We start from the raw sequence: 18,835 nt of genomic DNA, 5'->3' as shown, positions 1-18,835 counted from the left end.
CAGCTGGTGGCTGCTCACCAGTGGTGTCCCCAGGGTGCTGGGACTGCTCTGCTTCAATCTCTTTATCAATGATCTGGACAAGGGGGTGAGTGGACCCTCAGGAAGTCTGGAGATGACACCAAGCTGCGTGGGAGTGTGGATCTGCCAGAGACAAGAAAAATTCTACAGAGGGACCTGGGCACTAAAGGGTGAAAAGGGGTGGCTGGAAAGCTGCCTGGCAGAGAAGGACCTGGGGGTGCTGGTTGACAGCTGACCAAACATAAATCAGCATGTGCCCAGGTGGCCAAGAAAGCCACCAGCATCCTGGGCTGCATCAGAAATAGTGTGGGCAGCAGGAGCAGGGAGCTGATTGTTCCCCTGTACTCATCACTGGTGAGGCTGCACCTTGAATCTGGGGTCAGTCCTGGGCCCCTCACAACAAGAAGGACATTGAGGGGCTGGAGCTGGGGACCCACACATGTCTGGGACCACCCTTAGCACCTCCAGTGTCACCTGTGGCTTGCAGGGGAAGAGGAGGGAAAGGAGATTCCCAATGGCACTGCCTGGGTCTCCAGTGGGAGAGTGGGAGAAGCAGAGGTTGTGTCTCTAGAGGGGGACTGGCTGTGCTGGAAAGGAGGGAGGGAGGGGACATGAGCGATGACTTCAGTGTGTGTCCCATTGGGTTCCTGGGGAGCCCCAGGGAGAGCTGGAGGGAGCCCCGAGAGAGGTGAGCAAGTGGCAAAGTCTGGCGCTGGTCCTGTGCTTCTGGGCCGGGCTCCTGAGCCTGAGAGAGCTGCTGGCAAGCAGAGAGTGCTGCAGAGAGAGAGCTCTGGGCAGGAGCAGCTCCTCTGCAGAGCGCAGCAGGGCTGAGGGCACTGCCAGGGTATCTGGGAGAGATGAGCAAGGCAGAGAGAGCTTCAAGGGGGTGAAGATGGAGGGGATGAGTGCCAGCTGAGTGGAGGAGAACCTTCCTAGCTTCTGACATGGTGAGTATCTGGTGCAGGGCAGTGAAGCTGGTGCAGTTCCTGGAGGCATCTCCTAAAGCTGAAGAGCACGGGCTGCCGGGAGCTGGAAGGGGGGAAGGGGCTGGAGGTGGAAGGGGAATTGTGAAGAGGAGTGAGGGGGGGTGTGCAGGCAGGGGTGCCCAGGGCTTTCCTTCAGAGCAGGGTCCTGCAGCTCAGGGGCTGTGTGCTGGGGCAGGGATTCTGCTGCCTGCCTGCCTGGCAGGGGCAGCTCTCAGCCTGCCCGGGGAGCTCCCTGGTGCTGGCAGAAGCTGTGGCTGGCAGGAGACAGGGAGCACAGGGCAGGCTCCTGGTGCTGGTGAGAGAGGGAGGAATTGCTCAGGGCTGCTCACAGCTCCAGCTGATGCCCAGAAGATTTCTGAGGGGACTCTTTAGGAGTCCATTCGGGGCATAGTTTTCTTTTTCCAGTCTGGGCTCTCCTCAGGCTCTGCTTCCACTTGTCTCTCCAGGGCATGGAAAGCTCTTTCTGCACTCCGCAGAAGACACACAGACCCCAGTTCTCCTCAGCCTTTGTCTGAGGTGCTCCTGAGCCCCTGCACAGTCAGAGATGCCCCTGGACAGGTCCTGCTGCTGCCAGGAGGGGTCTGCAGGGCAGAGCTGAGCACTCAGTGGGTGGGATGGGGGCTGTGAGCACTGCCAGGGAGGAGAGCTGGGGACAGAGAAAGAGCTGCAGGCAGCAGAGATGGGCAGGGATGGAGAGGGAGCTGCTGCCTGGAAGATGATGGCAAGGGGGATTCCTGCACCTCCCAGCAGCCCTGCAGATCTGCTGCCTTCCCTAGAGCTAAACCCTGCTGTCACGCAGTACAGTCCCCCAGCCCTTCAGATCATGGGCACTGAATTCTGAGGATCCTTCCAGCAGCCCCCCCACCAGAGAGAAGAAATGCTGTAGTCTCTGCCTGTGTCTCCCTGTCCCGACTCTCTTGGCAGCAGAACTTTGGCAGGTTCCCCTCTTGCCCGTAGTGCTGCTGCTTTCCTTGTTCTTCCCCTTCTTTTTGCTGGGCTGGGGAGTGAGGTTTCAGGTACAGACATTGACGCTGAAGGTCCTGTCCTGCTGCTGTGTCCATGGGGAAGAAGGATCTAAACCACCTGAATTTTGAAGACTGCTGTGGTTCAGCCCATCCTTCCATCAGGATACCCCATCTTGAGGGTCTTTGCCTCTTTGTGCACCTGAGAGCAGGACTGATGGACAGAGCAGCTGTCCTCACTCTGCACTAAGGTACAGTCCCTTTGCCTCTCAGCATCCTGAAGGTTTCACTTGCAGAGCAGCAGAAAGACCAGGGGCTATTGCATTATAATTTTCCTGATGTGTTTTTTTAGAAATTTTTCCAGAGCAAACCATGCTGAATCTGTTCAGCTCTTCTCTGCAGGCTTGTGGTGCATTGGGGTGAGAATGATGTTCAGATCTTGAATGTCAAGGGTGGATTTAATCTGAGATCCCTCTCTGTTGCTTTTTACCAATTCCTGTAGGTCAGCACAGATGCCTCCTCCCCCTCTTTTTTGGACTTTGAACCAGGATAAGCCAGGATATTTGAAAGGGACATTCCAAAGGTGTTCATGAAATAGGAGAAGCTGTTTGTGTTTCTCCAGCAGAATTTTTTAAATGTTTTTTGAATTAACACTGCCCTAACGTCTCCCTTTTTTATTTTTTTTAGGACTAAAAGTTCTGTATCCGTAGTGGCATCAGATGTCCAACAGCAGCTCCATCAGGCAGTTCCTCCTCCTGGCATTTGCAGACAGGCGGGAGCTGCAGCTCTTGCACTTCTGGCTCTTCCTGGGCATCTACCTGGCTGCCCTCCTGGGCAACGGCCTCATCATCACCACCATCGCCTGTGACCACCACCTCCACACCCCCATGTACTTCTTCCTCCTCAACCTCTCCCTCCTCGACCTGGGATCCATCTCCACCACTCTGCCCAAAGCCATGGCCAATTCCCTCTGGGACAACACAGACATCTCCTACAAGGCATGTGCTTTACAGACCTTCTTCTTTCTCTTTTTCACTGCTGGGGAGTTTTATCTCCTGACCATCATGTCCTACGACCGCTATGTGGCCATCTGCAAACCCCTGCACTACGGGACCCTCCTGGGTAGCAGAGCTTGTGTCCACATGGCAGCAGCTGCCTGGGGCACTGGGTTTCTCACTGCTCTGCTGCTCACAGCCAATACATTTCCCTGCCCCTCTGCCAGGGCAATGCCCTGGACCAGTTCTTCTGTGAAATCCCCCAGATCCTCAAGCTCTCCTGCTCACACTCCTACCTCAGGGAAATTGGCCTTATTGTGGTCAGTGCCTCTTTATCATTTGGGTGTTTTGTCTTTATAGTGGTGTCCTATGTGGAGATCTTCAGGGCTGTGCTGAGGATCCCCTCTGAGCAGGGAAGGCACAAAGCCTTTTCCACGTGCCTCCCTCACCTGGCTGTGGTCTCCCTGTTCATCAGCACTGCCATCTTTGCCTACCTGAAGCCCCCCTCCATATCCTCCCCATCTCTGGACCTGGTGGTGTCATTTCTGTACTCGGTGGTTCCTCCAGCAGTGAACCCCCTCATCTACAGCATGAGGAACCAGGAGCTCAAGGGTGCTTTGTGTAAACTGATGACAGGATTGATTCATAAGTAATAAAATTCCCTATTTATATTACTTATAATATATCTAACATATTTTTTAATCTGTCTCATTACAGTCCCAGCCAGTGTTCTGGTAGTTTTTTGTGGTGATTACTAATTCTGTTCTCTTTATACTTTTTTGTGCACAAGGAATCCCATTGTTAAATTTCCAGTTCTTGCACCTTCATTTCCACTGTTAACCAGGACTGTCTTGAAAGATTTTTGAAATAATATGTGTTCTTTTCTTAAAAAAAATAAAGGACTCAGAAGTGATTTCTTTACCTGATGTTCTCTTTCTGAGACTTCCTCTGGTGTTATGATTGGGTCCAGTCACACTCTGAGGAGTTTAGAAAGGAAGGGGGTGCACACTGGTCCTTGTGATTCAATAGGAGTGGCCTCCTCATTGTGTTCCCTGATTCCTGAAAAACCTGATCCTGGCTCCATTTCCACTGTCCTCTATAAATCATCGCCTTAGGTCTCCAACTCAGCTACTCCAGTTTTAACCCCTACATGTCCCTTTCACATATTAACAGACAAATCCTTTACATTAGATCCTATTAAGTCACACCTTCCATATTAAAATCACCTTTATGGTGATTTAGGAAAGAGAGTGGTGATCTAAGGAAAGGAATACAGCTTCACAAAGGGCCAAAAAGGCCTCAGCAACCTCCTGGCCTTCTGCTAATTGCGGCAGTGGAAAAGGAAAGAGGTGCAGATATCATCTACCAAGACTTAATATGATCCTCTAAACTATTCTCATTGCTGAATTAGAGGGGATGTGTTTGATGGATGGCCAGTTGGATGGACAAGAAAATGACTGGATGACTTCATGCAGACAGTTATGGTCAATGGCTCGATGTCCAAGGGAAACCAATAATGATGTCCCTTCTGGACTTAAAGGTACCTTCTAAATAGTAGTGGATGTCTCCAGTACTAATTAATGTCTTCATCAGTGACAGGGACTGTGGGATCAAGTGATTCCTCAGAAAGTTAGGAGATGACTCCAAGCTCAGTGGCACAGTTGATTCACTTGAGGGTACAGATGACAACCAGAGGGACCTGGACAGATTTCAGTAGTGAGTCTGTGCAATCCTCATGTTCTTCATCAAGGCCACATGAAAGGTCCTGTACCTGAGAGGAGGAAATCCCCACTGTCAGTAAAGACTAGGAGATGAATGATTGAGAGCAGCCCTGCAGAGAACGACTTGGGGATCCCAATGGGTCAAATCTTTTATGACAGGGAAACCCACCTACCTGATCAAGGGAAGGCAGAGGGTGTAATATTTCTGGGCTTCAGGAAGGCTTTTGGTACTGTCTCTCATAGCATCTTCCTGGATAAAATGTCCATCATACAGCTGGACAACCCTGCTATGTGATGGGCGAGCAACTGGCTCACAGGTCACAAAGAGTGACAGTGAATGGGGTCACATCAGGCTGGTGACCGGTCACTAGTGGGGTCCTGCAGGGCTCCATCCTTGGCCCCGTCCTCTTCAACATCTTCTTCAGTGATGTGGGTGCAGGACTGGAAGGAATCTGAAGCAAGTTTGTGGATGAGAGAACTCAGCAGGTTAGAGAGCTGGGCAATCAGCAGGCACAGGAAGGACAAGTGCTGAACCACAAGTTCAGCAAGTGCTGAATCACCAACCACAAGGGCAAGTGCTGAATTCTGCACCTGGGATGGGGCAACCCTGGGGGCAAGTACAGACTGGGGAATGAGTGGCTGGAGAGCAGAGAGGGACCTGGGGGTCCTGGTTGATGGCAAACTGGAGATGTGCCAGCAGTGCATCCTGGCAGCCAGGAGTGTCCTGGAGTGCATCAAGCACAGTGTCACCAGCCAGCCCAGGGAGGTGACTGTCCTGCTCTGCTCTGCACTGTTACGGCCTCACTGTGAGTACTGTGTGCAGTTTGGGCACCCCAGTATAGCAAAGGCATCAAGGTGATGGAGAGTGTCCAAAGGAGAGCAACAAGGATGGTGAAGGGTCTGATTTCTTCACTCCTGTGACCAATGACTTTGGGAAAAGATAGGAAGCTGAATTATGGGAGGTTTAGGTTAGATATCAGGGAAAGGCTTTTCACCCAGAGGGCAGTTGAGCAATAAAACAACTTCATTCCTCCCAAGCAATGACCACTCCCCCAGAGAAGTGGTCATAGCTCTAAGCCTGCCTGAGTTCAAGAAGTGTTTGAATGATACTCTCAGGCTAATGGTGTGATCCCAGGGATACCCTACACAGGACAGGAGTTGGGCTTGATCATCCTGATGGGTCCCTTCCAACTCTGAATAGTCTATGATTCTGTGATAACTCATATGGTATGCATATGGGATATGCATGATGGGAGGGTGAGAACCAAGAGGCATCATCTGAAAAAAGGGAGGAAAAACTCAAAAACTTGCTCCTCATCAGGACACTCAAGGACGTCTCCCACAGAGCTTTTTTCATATCCATCCCTACAGCTTTTCAAGACCAAAGTTTATAAATCCTGAGAAACCTTCCCTTACCCCAAACCAACCTCAATGAGACCAGGAGGTTGTCCCAGAGACCTCCTGATGATCAGGCCTCTGAATATCTTTGTGGCTTCCTCTGGACTTGTTCTAACAGCTCCAGGTCCTTTTTGTGCTTGGGCCTCCAGAACTGGACCCAGCACTGCAGTGGGGTCTCACCAGAGTGGAGCAGAGGAGCAGAATCTCCTCCCCTGACCTGCTGACCACGCTACTTTTTGTGTAGCTCAGGACATGCTTGGCTTCCTGGGCTGCCAGCACACCTTGCCAGCTGGTGCTGAGCTTCTCAACAACCAGCACCCCCAAGTCCTCCTCCTCCTCAGGGCTGCTCTCAATCCATGCTCTGCCCAAACTGTGTTTGTGCTGGAGATTGCCCAACCCAGGTGTTTGTCCTTGTTGAACCTCATGAAGCTTGCATGGGCCCAACTCTCCAGCCTATCCCTTTGTCTGGACAGTCTCTGTCTGGAAAGGTGACTTTAGAAATGGTCACTGTATCACCACCACCACCACCAGCAGGAAAAACTCTTTCTTGAGGCTTTGAACTTGGTTTGTTCCTCATCCCATCCTTGGGTAGCCAGGAGGTGGTGTACGTTTTCTGACAGTCTTGATCTTCACACCCCACTGTGCCCAGGAAGAATCTTAACCCACAAGTGAGGGATGAGCTCTGCCTTCTCATTGCCTGGGGTTCAGAGAGTGGCCTCACTGCTTCATAAAAATAATAAAAAATAAAACTCGTGGCTTCAGAGCCACCTTTACAGAATGTTTGGCTCTGCTCTAACAAGGCCATGGGGAAGCTCTGGCAGCAATGGCCCTCAGTGGGGCCAATCACTGCTTCAAGGTACTTTCAGGTTCCATTCTGACTTCTGGAGCAGTTTGTGCATTCATCTCTCAGCACCTGAGGATCATGGGCTCAGCACCAAACACACCCTGGGGCTCATTGGAATACAGAGAGCACTAAAGGGCCATGGCTCTCCATGGGATATTCTTCACAACTTCAGGACTTGTACAGCTAATTGGAGAGGTTTTCCCATTGTAGTTAAGGAGGAAAAATTCATGCTGTGCCTAATGAAAACTGACTCTGAGGTTTTTTTGTTTCTTGTTTTGTTCTCCTTTAATATTTTAAGAGATGATCTCATGATTTTCATTTTGGAGAAGAGGTGATAGAAGTTCCCTGAGGTCTGAAACTGTGTGGACAACTTTACTTCTCACCTCCCCAGCCCCACCATTTCTTTTCATGTCCCACCTGGGACTTCCATCCCTGGTCCTTGCATCAGACTTCTCCTCTCCTCTCTGCAGCTGGAGGTTACAGCTCCACTGCACCACCTCCCACCTGCTCTCCTTAGAGAACTGACTGCACACGGGCACAGCAGGAGTTTTTCTTTGTGCCAGCCAAGAAAAGTCAAACAGAGAAAGTGAAGAAGAATCTGAGGAGAAATGGTTTAGAGAGACAGATGGGAAAAGAGAGATGTGATCATCATGACAGAGGTGGCTAAAGAGACAATCAGGCTGCTGAAAGACAGGCGAGCTTTGAACAACCTGCTGCTCAAAGCAGCACCCAGGGGAGAGGCATCTGAATGAACCAAGAGTAGGAGAAGGGGACAATTGGAGAAGGAATAGGAAATGCTTTGTCTGGACAGTCTGTGTCTGGAAAGGTGACTTTAGAAATGGTCACTGGATCACCACCACCAGGCAGAAGTTTCTGTTGAGGCTCTGCACTTGGTGTGCTCCTTGCCCCTTCTTGGGGTACTTGGGAGGTGTTGTGCATTTTTTCTCATAGTTTCTATTGCTCATCATCGTGCCCCACGGCCCCCAGGAAGAGTCCTGACCCACAAGTGAGGGATGGGCTCTGATTTCCCATTGCCTGGGGTTCACAAGTGTGTCCTGACTGATAGATAAAATAAAATAAATACATAAATAAGCAAATAAATAAATAAATAAATATCTGTTACTTCGGAGCCACCTTTAGAGAATCTTTGCTTCCCTCCAATCATGTCCTCCAGTGACCTTCTCTAATAAGTTCTTTGAAAGCTTTGTCAATAATAGGATGCAGTGAGACCAATCAATACTTCAAGAGAATTTGGATTTTTGTTTTGGCTTGAACTTCTAAACATGTTTTTTTTTCAGTCTCCTGTCAGTACCTGAGGATCATGGACTCAGTCCCTCTTGCACTAGGGGGCCCATGACAGTACTGAGCAGCCATGAGTCACCGCTGTGGTGTTTTTAGTGCTCAAGAGTTGCACAGCTAATTGGAGAGTTCAGTGAGGAAGAAAGATATCAAGAGCAGAGCAAATAGCTATTAACAAATTATTGATAGAAGTCTCTGTTTTACTGGTTCAAAATTTAGAAAATTTAAAATTCTACTACTTATTGGTGCCAGAGTGACACTTCAACAGGCCCTGGAAAGTGAAGAAAAACCTTTGAGGTCCAGCACTAGTCATTTAGAATCATGTGCTGATACTCCCTCCCCAAAACACAACATTTGCTCTCATATGGCTCCCTGGGAGGGTCGGGGAGAATTGCCTCCAGAACCTTGTTACCATAACTTTTCATTCCCGCCTATGTGTTCGAAATGGCACCACATGTACCCTGCCATCCAGCAGGTGCTGCTCGTTTCAGGCCTCACTCCTGTCGCCACGCTGGCCACTTTCATCCCCACCCCCCACCCACCCCCTGGCCACCGAGCCATCATCAGGGGTTCTTCTGTCGGGGAGCCCCGAGTGCGGCAGCGATTGTCCTGTCCCACACTGAGGGGATGGGGGCAGCGGCAGCGAGCCCGTCCTGCCCTGCCTGCAGGACACCTTCCCTTAGGGGCAGGAGGAGCAATGCATGACAAGTGTCCCTTTCCAAAAAGCCCGCAGCAGCCTCTCTTTCCTACGGCAGCTGCTTTCTGCACTGCCATCAAGAACGCCCTGCAGGCTGCACTTTGCATTTCCCCCTAAGAAAGGGAATGGTCGTTCTTGGCATCACCCAGCACGGACAGAATGTCCTCAGGTAGAAAGAAAAAGGAACAACAAAGATACAGAAATTGTAACCTCCCAGGGACTGGGAGGGACTGGGAGGCAACTGGGAGGGGACTGGGAGGGGATTGGGAGGGAACTGGGAAGGACTGGGAGGGGATTGGGGGGAACTGGGAGGAACTGGGAGGGACTGGGAGGGAACTGGGAGGGAACTGGGAGGGACTGGGAGGGATTGGGAGGGCATTGGGAGGGAACTGGGAGGGGCTCAGAGGGAACTGGGAGGGGATTGGGAGGGGATATGGAGGAAATGGGAGGGAACTGGGAGGGATTGGGCAGGGATTGGGTGGAACTGAGAGGGATTGGGAAGGAACTTTGAGGGATTGGGAGGGACTGGGAGGAATTGGGAGGGGATTATGGGGAAATGGGAGGAAATGGGAGGGATTGGGGGGGACTGGGAGGGAACTGGGAGGGACTGGGAGGGATTGGGAGGAAACTGGGAGGGGACTGGAGGGATTAGGGGGAAATGGGGGGAACTGGGAGGGACTGGGAGGGGAGTGGGAGGGACTGGGAGGGATTGGCAGGGGATTGGGAGGGAACTGGGGTGGGATTGGGATGGGACTGGGAGGGAACTGGGAGGAAATGGGAGTGATTTGGAGCCAACTGGGAGCAACTGGGAGGGATTTGGAGTCAACTGGGAGGGACTGGGAGCGATTGGGAGCTACTGGGAGGGGATTGGTGTCAATTTGGAGGGACTGGGACCCATTGGAATTCAACTGGGAGCAACTGGGGAGTACTGGGAAGGACTGGTTTATACTGGTGTATACTGGTGTGTACTGGCGTGTACTGGTTTAACTGGCCTATAGTGGTGTATAGTACTTATACTGGTTTATACTGGCCTATAGTGGCCTATACTGGTCTGTACTGGTTTACACTGGTCTGTAGTGGCTATAGTGGTCCGTACTGGTCTATACTGGTCTATACAGGACTGTATTGGTCTATACTGGTCTATACTGGTTTATACTGGTTATACTGGCATATACTGCTTTATAGTGGTCTATACTGGTTTACTGGTTTATAGTGGTCTATACTGGTTTGTACTGGCCTATACTGATCTATCCTAGTTATAGTGGTCTATAGAGGTCTATACTGGCTTATACTGGTAATAATGGTTATACTGGTTTAAACTGGCCTATACTGGTCTCTACTGGTTTGTACTTCTTATGTTCATTTATACTGGTTTATACTGGTCTATACTGGTCTGTACTGGTCTAAATTGGTTATACCAGTTATACTGGTTATACTGGTCTATACTGGTTTATACTGGTCTATACTAGTCTGTGATGCCCTATACTCGTTAAACTGGTCTATACTAGTCTATACTGGTCTATACTGGTTTTCTGGTTTACAGTGGTCTATACTGTTTTTTACTGGTCTATACTGGTTTTTTACTGGTTATAGTGGTCAATACAGGTCTACACTGGTTTATACTGATTTATACTGGCCTATACTGGTCTATACTGGTTTGTACTGCTTATATTCGTTTATACTGGTTTTACTGGTCTATACTGGTCTGTACTGGTCTATATTGGTTATACTGGTTATACTGGGCTATACTGGTTTTACTGATCTGTACTGGTTTATACTGGTCTGTACTGGGATATACTGGTTATACTAGTTTATGCTGGTTATTACCGGTTTATAGTAATCTAAAAAGGTCTGTACAGGTTTATACTGGTAATACTGGTTTATATTAGTCTATAAAGGTCTATACTGGTTTCTACTGGTTTATATTGGTGAAACTGATTTATACTGGTTTTTACTGGTCTGTACTGGGATATACTGGTTATACTAGTTTATGCTGGTCTAAAAAGGTCTGAACTGGTTTATAACTTCTCTATAAAGGTCTATACTGGGTTATACTGGTTAATACCGGTGAAACTGGTTTATACTGGTCTATACAGGATTATACTGGTTTTACTGGTCTATACTGGTTTATACCACTTTATACCTGGTCTATACTGGTTATACTAGTCTATACTGGTTTATACCTGGTCTGTACTGGTTTATACTGGTTATACTGGTCTATACTGGATTAACAGGTTTATACTGGTATATACTGGTTTATACTAGTCTATAAGGTCTGTATTGGTTTATACTGGTTGAACGGGTTTATACTGGTTTAAACTGGTCTATACTGGTCTATATTGGTCTATACTGGTTTATACTGGTCTATACTGGTCCATAGTGGTTTATACTTGGTTTATACAGGTTTATACTGGGCTATCCTGGTTATGCCGGTTTATACTGGTTTATATTGGTCTGTAATGCTCTATTCTGGTTTGTACTGGTCTATACTGGTTTTAACTGATTTATAAACATCTATCCTGGTCTGTACTAGTTATATTGTCGATACTGGTCTATACTGGTTATACTGGTTTATACTGCTTATACTTGTTTATACTGGTCTGTATTGGTTTATCTGGTTATACTGGTAATACTGGTCTTGTAGTGGGTTATAACTGGTTTATACTGGTTTATACTGGTTATACTGGTTTTATACTGCCTATAACAATGTTTATACTGGCTGTACTGGTTTATATTGGTATATTACATATATTTAATAATAATTAATTAATAAAAAAAATAATCCTCTTAAATAATATATAATAATAATAATAATAATAATAATAATAATAATATGGTTAATATAGTAATATTTAATATATAATGCATAATAATATAAATATATAATATGATCCATAATATATTAGAATTTATAATTATATATTAATACATTATATACTATATAATTACAATAATATTATAAATAATAATATAATAATAAAATCATTATTACTATTTTATATTACTTATTATTACATAATATTTATTCTTATACATTATTATGTATTATTATTCATTATTATTTAATTTATTATTTTATTATGTAGTATTATATTTATTATATTATTAATCTGTTTATTATTTATTTATATACTGTATACCATTATTTATTTCAGATTTTTTAATACCTATTATTACTTTTATTTTATATTGTTAATTATTAATATATATTATTATATAAATTATGTATATATTATAATATCACATACAATTATATAATATAATATATTCCATAATATTAATATATTATATAATAGGTGTTTATTATTATTATAATAGTAATTATTATTTATTAGTATGGAATTTTAAGTACTTTTTAACTTAATTTTTATTTATTATATTATCATATGTTAGTATTTGTTATGTATTATTATTTATAATTATTAATTATTATTATTTATCTATTCATTTTATTTTTATTATATATTACATGTATTATTCCATATTGATATTTATTGTTATTTGAATTACTTATTACTATTTATTCCTATATTTTTTATATCTGTTAATATTATTTACATAGTTCTTATTTTATTATTTATTTTTAATTAAATTTTATCATTTATTTCTTTATTATTTTATTTATTAGTTCTAATTAATTTGAAAAATTTATTATTATTTAATATTATTATTTCCTTATTGTATTTTTTATTATTTTTCATTTTTTAATTATTTATATTTTATTATTTATTATTTTTTAATTATTTTATGTATTATTTTATTTATTCTTTTCTTTTACGATTCTATTTAATTGATTTAATTAATTTTAATCACTTTTCCCTTTTAATTTCTCTTGATTTAATTGGGGAATTAAAGGAGGGGGAGTCATTTGGTCCCAAGCGTCATTGGGGGGGGGGAAAGGGGCAAGTGGGAACAACGCAGGGTCAACATGGGATCTACATGTGATTAATATATAATTAACACGTGATTAACAGGGGGGTTAAGGCTAATCATGGGGTTTTGTTGACATGGGATGGACACGGGGTCAACATGGGGCTTACATGTGAACATGTGATTAACATGGGATTAACACGTGATTTACATGGCGTTTATATGGATGTTAAGGCCAATCAGATCATGGGATTGACATGGGGATCAACATGGTGCAGAGGGACCTGGACAGACTGGAGAGTTTGGGCTGATCCCAACGGGATGAGGTTCAACATTCCAAGTGCCGGGTCCTGCACTTTGGCCACAACAACCCCATGGGAGCTCCAGGCTGGGCACAGAGTGGTTGGAGAGCAGCCAGACAGAGAGGGACCTGGGAGTCTGGATTGCCAGGAAGCTGAACATGAGCCAGCAAGTGTGCCCAGGTGGCCAAAGAAGGGCCAATGGCATCCTGGCCTGGATCAGGAACAGTGTGGCCAGCAGGTCCAGGGGAAGGGATTCTGCCCCTGTGCTGCAGCTCTGGTGAGGCCACAGCTTGAGTCCCCGTGTCCAGTTCTGGGCCCCTCAGCTCAGGAAGGAGATTGAGGTCTTAGAGCAGATCCAAAGGAGCCAACTGGGCTGGTGAAGGGACTCGAGCACAGATCCTATGAGGAGAGGCTGAGGGAGCTGGAGGTGTTCAGCCTGGAGAAGAGGAGGCTCAGGGGAGACCTCATCACTCTCTACAACTCCCTGAAAGGAGGCTGTAGCCACGGGGGGGTTGGTCTTTTTTCCCAGGCAACTCTCAGCAAGACAAGAGGGCACGGTCTCAAGTTCATTATAAAGTCATAGAACTGTTTTGGGTGTGAAGGAATGTGAGAGACCAGACTTGTATTTCTCATGATCACCGCAAAAGGATTGCCCCATACCACCTTTGTGGAAACATCCCCATGGTACAGTCCTGGGGGGTTTTGCTGGGATGGGTACAGAAAGACTCATCCTTAAACCTGGAAGGAGCAGCCAGGGTTGGGAGAGATGGACAATGGCTGTGGGGTGACCAAGGCCCTGGGTCACCTTCTTGCTCTCTCCGTCCCACCAAATGCACAGAGCAGCCTCGTCTGCCCTGCACCTCCATCTCAGGGCTCTTTTTAGCAGCCCTGGCTGTGCATCACAGCCCCTGCTAGCAGTGTCCCCCTCCATGGCCATGCAGGGCCAGTTACACACCCATGGCTTTCTCTGCCAGGGTTTCACTTGCCAGCCCAGAACAGCTCCCTCCAGGCTCTCCCACCTCCCCTCCCCTCTCTCCCAGCACAGCCCACAGTCTGCTGGCCCCACACCAGTGCCCAGCCCAGGCTGCTCCGGGCAGTCCCACCACAGCCCCAGCCCTTCTGAAGGGCACAGCAGCTCCTGGGGGGCAGAGAGAGCTCAGAGCCCCAGATGGGTGACCATGCATGGCACAAGGAGCAGAAGGCACCCTGTGTCCCCTGCTCTCCTCTCCAGGAGATCCGCAGAGCTCTGCAGCCCCTCGGGGCCATCCCCTCTGCCCATGCCAGCACAACAGCCCCTGGCCCTTGTGCTCCCTCAAAGACTCTGACTGCTCAGGCACAGGAGCAGCTTCCCAGGGCTGTTGCAGCCAGGGAGGGGCTTCACTTCCTTTCATTCCTGATACACTAAGACGGAAAACAGACAAAAAAGTTGCAAGTACATTTTTTTACTTAAACCACTGGAGACCCTCCCATTTCCAAAAGATTTCTTGGTCAAATAGGTGAGTGAATATTAATGCAGGAAAATAATGTCATTACTTTTAAGGAAAAAAATGACAGCTAAATAAAAAGGAAAAAAATGTAAAGTATGAAAACTTTAAAATGTTCTGATGCAGAATGTGAGCCATGTGCAGAAGATCGGATGACTCCTATGGCTGCTGAAAAACCCTAAACATTTCTTAGAGAACCATGAGCTCCTGGTTCTCATGCTGTAGATGAGGGGGGTTCACTGTTGGAGGAACCACCGAGTACAGAAATGACGACACCAGACTCCAGGAATTGGTAGGAGATGGAGGGGGGCTTCAGGAGCAAAAGCTGCTGTGCTGATGAACAGGGAGACCACGGCCAGGTGAGGGAGGCACGTGGAAAGGCTTTGTGCCTTCCCTGCTCAGAGGGGATCCTCAGCACAGCCCTGAAGATCTCCACATAGGACACCACCATGAAAACAAAAACAGCCAAAACTAATACAAGCACCTACCATGATAAGCCCAAGTTCCCTGAGGTAGGAGTGTGAGCAGGAGAGCTTGAGGATCTGGGGGATTTCACAGAAGAACTGGTCCAGGGCATTGCCCTGGCAGAGGGGCAGGGAAAATGTATTGGCTGTGTGCAGCAGAGCAGTGAGAAACCCAGTGCCCCAGGCAGCTGCTGCCATGTGGACACAAGCTCTGCTGCCCAGGAGGGTCCCGTAGTGCAGGGGTTTGCAGATGGCCACGTAGCAGTCGTAGGACATGATGGTCAGGAGACAGTACTCAGCTGTGATGAAGAATAAAAAGAAAAAGGTCTGTGCAGTACATGCCTTGTAGGAGATGTTCTTGTTGTCCCAGAGGGAAATTGGCCATGGCTTTGGGCAGAGTGGTGGAGATGGATCCCAGGTCGAGGAGGAGAGGTTGAGGGAGGAAGAAGTACATGGGGGTGTGGAGGTGGTGGTCACAGGCGATGGTGGTGATGATGAGGCCGTTGCCCCAGGAGGGCAGCAGGTAGATGCCCAGGAAGAGCCAGAAGTGCAAGAGCTGCAGCTCCCGCCTGTCTGCAAATGCCAGGAGGAGGAACTGCCTGATGGAGCTGCTGTTGGACATCTGCTGATTCTAGAAGGCATGGGGAGCTGTTTGAAGAATAAACACAATAATTTAGGAGACAATTTTCTGAAAAATGAGACCCGTTTCCCACAACCCATCTCTATCCTACACACATATGCTTTTCTAGTAGTTCTTCCTTGAAGCCCATGGCTGCAGCCCTGGTTGTTGATATTTCTGTTAGGAAGAGCAGTGACTCTGTTCACTGGCTGCCAAGGAGTTGTCCCAGCTCTTCAGCAGGGGCTTCATGGGAATGATGGGTACAAAACGGGAATAGAAATAATACATGTTAAATCATTGGTGATGACCAAATCTATGAACTCTGGTGCTCTCTGCATAAAAGAGCCCTCAAAACAGAAGGCAGTTTGAGAGATTTGGTTTTCTTTTCTTTATAGCTCTCCCCATCTCCTCTGGCAAGTGTTCCTGGGTATCAGAAACCCTCCAGCCATTGCTGCCAGCACCTCAGCCAGGAACAGAGTGAGCAAAAGAGCATATGCCCGTTCGCTGCATGCAGAGAAGGGGAGGAGCTGGCCTGTGTCATCTGTCTCTCCCTGCTGAAAGAGCAGAGGGGACCCAGCTCAGAGCACTCAGTGTCTGACCCTTTCTCAAGGTCTCAGCACCCCGTTTCCAGCCCAGGACACACCAAGATCATTGTACCCCCTGGAAGGCAGCTCCCAGCTTGGACAGACATCCCAAGGAGACAGTCCCAGGGATGGAAGGAGGGCATCTGATGAAGGGAGGTCAGCTCCCTGCCCAGCCTCACTCAGACTGCACTGCCCAGAGCTTCCCAGGGCAGAGCACAGCTGGACACCTCCTTGCCTGAAACCATCTGCATGTGAGAAGCCACAAGAGCTGTGCCTGCAGCTGAAACTCCCTCTCTCAGCCTGGCATCAACAGCAAGAGCAGCTGAGGGGGGCATGGAGAGAGGATGAGGAAAAGCACTCAGGAAAGCCTTTCCCTCCCCTAGCTCTGCACAACCCCTCCCAGATCTTGATAATGCCTGGCAGGCACCTCCAGCCCCTGGGCAGGGGGAGGTGGACACATGGCAGCACAGATGCGCTTCAGCTCTCCTGTGAGCAGATGCAGGAGGAGATGCCCAACACCCCAGACCTCATGGGCTGGCTGAGGGCTGTGCTGTCACACAGACCCTGATACACCTGGGAAGGTGATGCGGGATGTACCTGTAGGGTAAAGGAGGGTGAAAGCACTGGCTGAGGTTGCTAGCACACAATAGGGTGATGGTGTAGGGACTCAAAGCCCCTGATCTCACCTCCCCAGATGAGGTTTCCTCCAACCTTAAAAAGACAGAGAAAAGTGAAAGTACAGCCTGAGGAAAGCCAGGTTTTCCAGCAGCAACCTGTGCCCTGAATGTGAATATGAATATCCCCTCAGAAATAATCTGGGTATCATTTTGGATCTGAGAGCACTCCTGATGCACAGAAGCCTCTCAAAAGCAAAAAGACCCTTCCCTGTGCTCTGTCTCCTGCCAGCCACAGCTTCTGCCAGCACCAGGGAGCTCCCTGGGCAGGCTGAGAGCTGTCCCTGGCAGGCAGGCAGGCAGCAGAGTCCCTGCCCCAACACACAGCCCCTGGGCTGCAGGACCCTGCTCTGAAGGACAGCCCTGGGCACCCCTGCCTGCACACACACCCCCTCAGCCCCTGCAGCCATCCCCAGCAGAAGGCAGCCCCATGCCCTCTCCCTCTGACGCTGCTCCAGGACAGCCCCGCTCTGCCAAACCTTTGCCTCCTGCCCACCAAAATCCTCCACAAGGATCCCAGCAGCTGTGGCACAGGCTGCCAGCTGGAGAAGGAAGACCCCCTGCAGGAAGCCCAGCTTCACTGCCCTGCAGCCAGAGACTCACCATGGCAGAGGCTGGGAAGATTTCTCTCTCCCCCAGCCCAGGCAGCTCTCAGCTCTCCTCCCAGCCCAGGCTGCCTTTCTCCTCTCTCTCCCTCCTCTCTTTCCCCTGCCCTGCTGCCTGCAGGCAGTGCCCTCAGCCCTGCTGCGCTCTGCAGAGGAGCTGCTCCTGCCCAGAGCTCTCTCTCTGCAGCACTCTCTGCTTGCCAGCAGCTCTCTCAGGCTCAGGAGCCCGGCCCAGCAGCACAGGACCAGCACCAGACTTTGCCACTTGCTCAACTCTCTCGGGGCTCCCTTCAGCTCCCCCTGTGGCTCCCCAGGAACCCAATGGGACACACACTGAAGTCATCGCTCATGTCCCCTCCCTCTCTCCTTTCCAGCACAGCCAGTTCCCCTCTAGAGACACAACCTCTGCTTCTCCCACTCTCTCACTGGACACCCAGGCAGTGCCAGGGGGAATCTCCTTTCCCTCCTCTTCCCACGCAAGCCACGGGTGACACTGGAGGTGCCAGGGGTGGTTCCAGACATGAGTGGGTCTCCAGCTGCTGCCCCCCAATGCCCTTCTTGTTGTGAGGGGCCCAGGACTGACCCCAGATTCGAGGTGCAGCCTCACCAGTGATGAGTACAGGGGAACAATCATCTCCCTGCTCCTGCTGCCCACACTCTTTTCTGATGCAGCCCAGGATGCTGGTGGCCTTCTTGGCCACCTGGGCACATGCCAGTCCATGTTCTGTCTGCTGTCAACCAGCATCCCCAGGTCCTTCTCTGCCAGGCAACTTTCCAGCAAACTGTCCCTTTGTCTGTGGCATTTCCTGGGGTTGTTTTGACCAAAATGCAGAACCTGGCACTTGCCCTGGTACTGCCTCAAAGAGTTCACCTCAGTTCATTGACCCAACCTGTCCAGGTCACTCTGTAGAACCTTTCTAGTCTCTGGCAGATCCACCCAGCTTGGTGTCATTTTCAAATTGCCTGAGGCTCCACTCACCCCCTTGTCCAGATCATGATAAAGAGATTGAAGCAGAGCAGTCCCAGCACCCTGGGGAACACCACTGGTGAGCAGCCACCAGATGGACTGAGCTCCACTCACCACAACTCTTTGAGCCCAGACATCAGCCAGGGTTTGACCCACAGCTCTAGGCCAGATAGAGCCAGTTTCTTTAGAAGGATTTTGTGGAAAAAGCCATTGAAATCTTTACTAAAGTCAAGGTTGTCAATATCCTCCACCTTTCCCTCATTCAATCAGTGGTCACCTTGTCACAGAAGGAGATCAGGTTGGTCAAGCAGTCCCTGCTTTTCATAAACCCACACTGTCTGGCCAT

At 48.5% G+C, this 18,835-nt stretch overlaps 1 pseudogene; it reads left to right on the top strand.

Moving 5' to 3' along the window:
• Window positions 1–2,685: 2,685 nt before the first annotated feature.
• On the top strand, window positions 2,686–3,614 carry LOC115600274 (annotated as a pseudogene).
• The last annotated feature ends 15,221 nt before the right edge of the window (window positions 3,615–18,835 follow it).

The sequence above is a fragment of the Calypte anna genome, unplaced genomic scaffold (assembly GCF_003957555.1).
Source record: "Calypte anna isolate BGI_N300 unplaced genomic scaffold, bCalAnn1_v1.p scaffold_183_arrow_ctg1, whole genome shotgun sequence".
NCBI lineage: Eukaryota > Metazoa > Chordata > Aves > Apodiformes > Trochilidae > Calypte > Calypte anna.
This window is presented reverse-complemented; position numbering and strand designations above follow the sequence as displayed.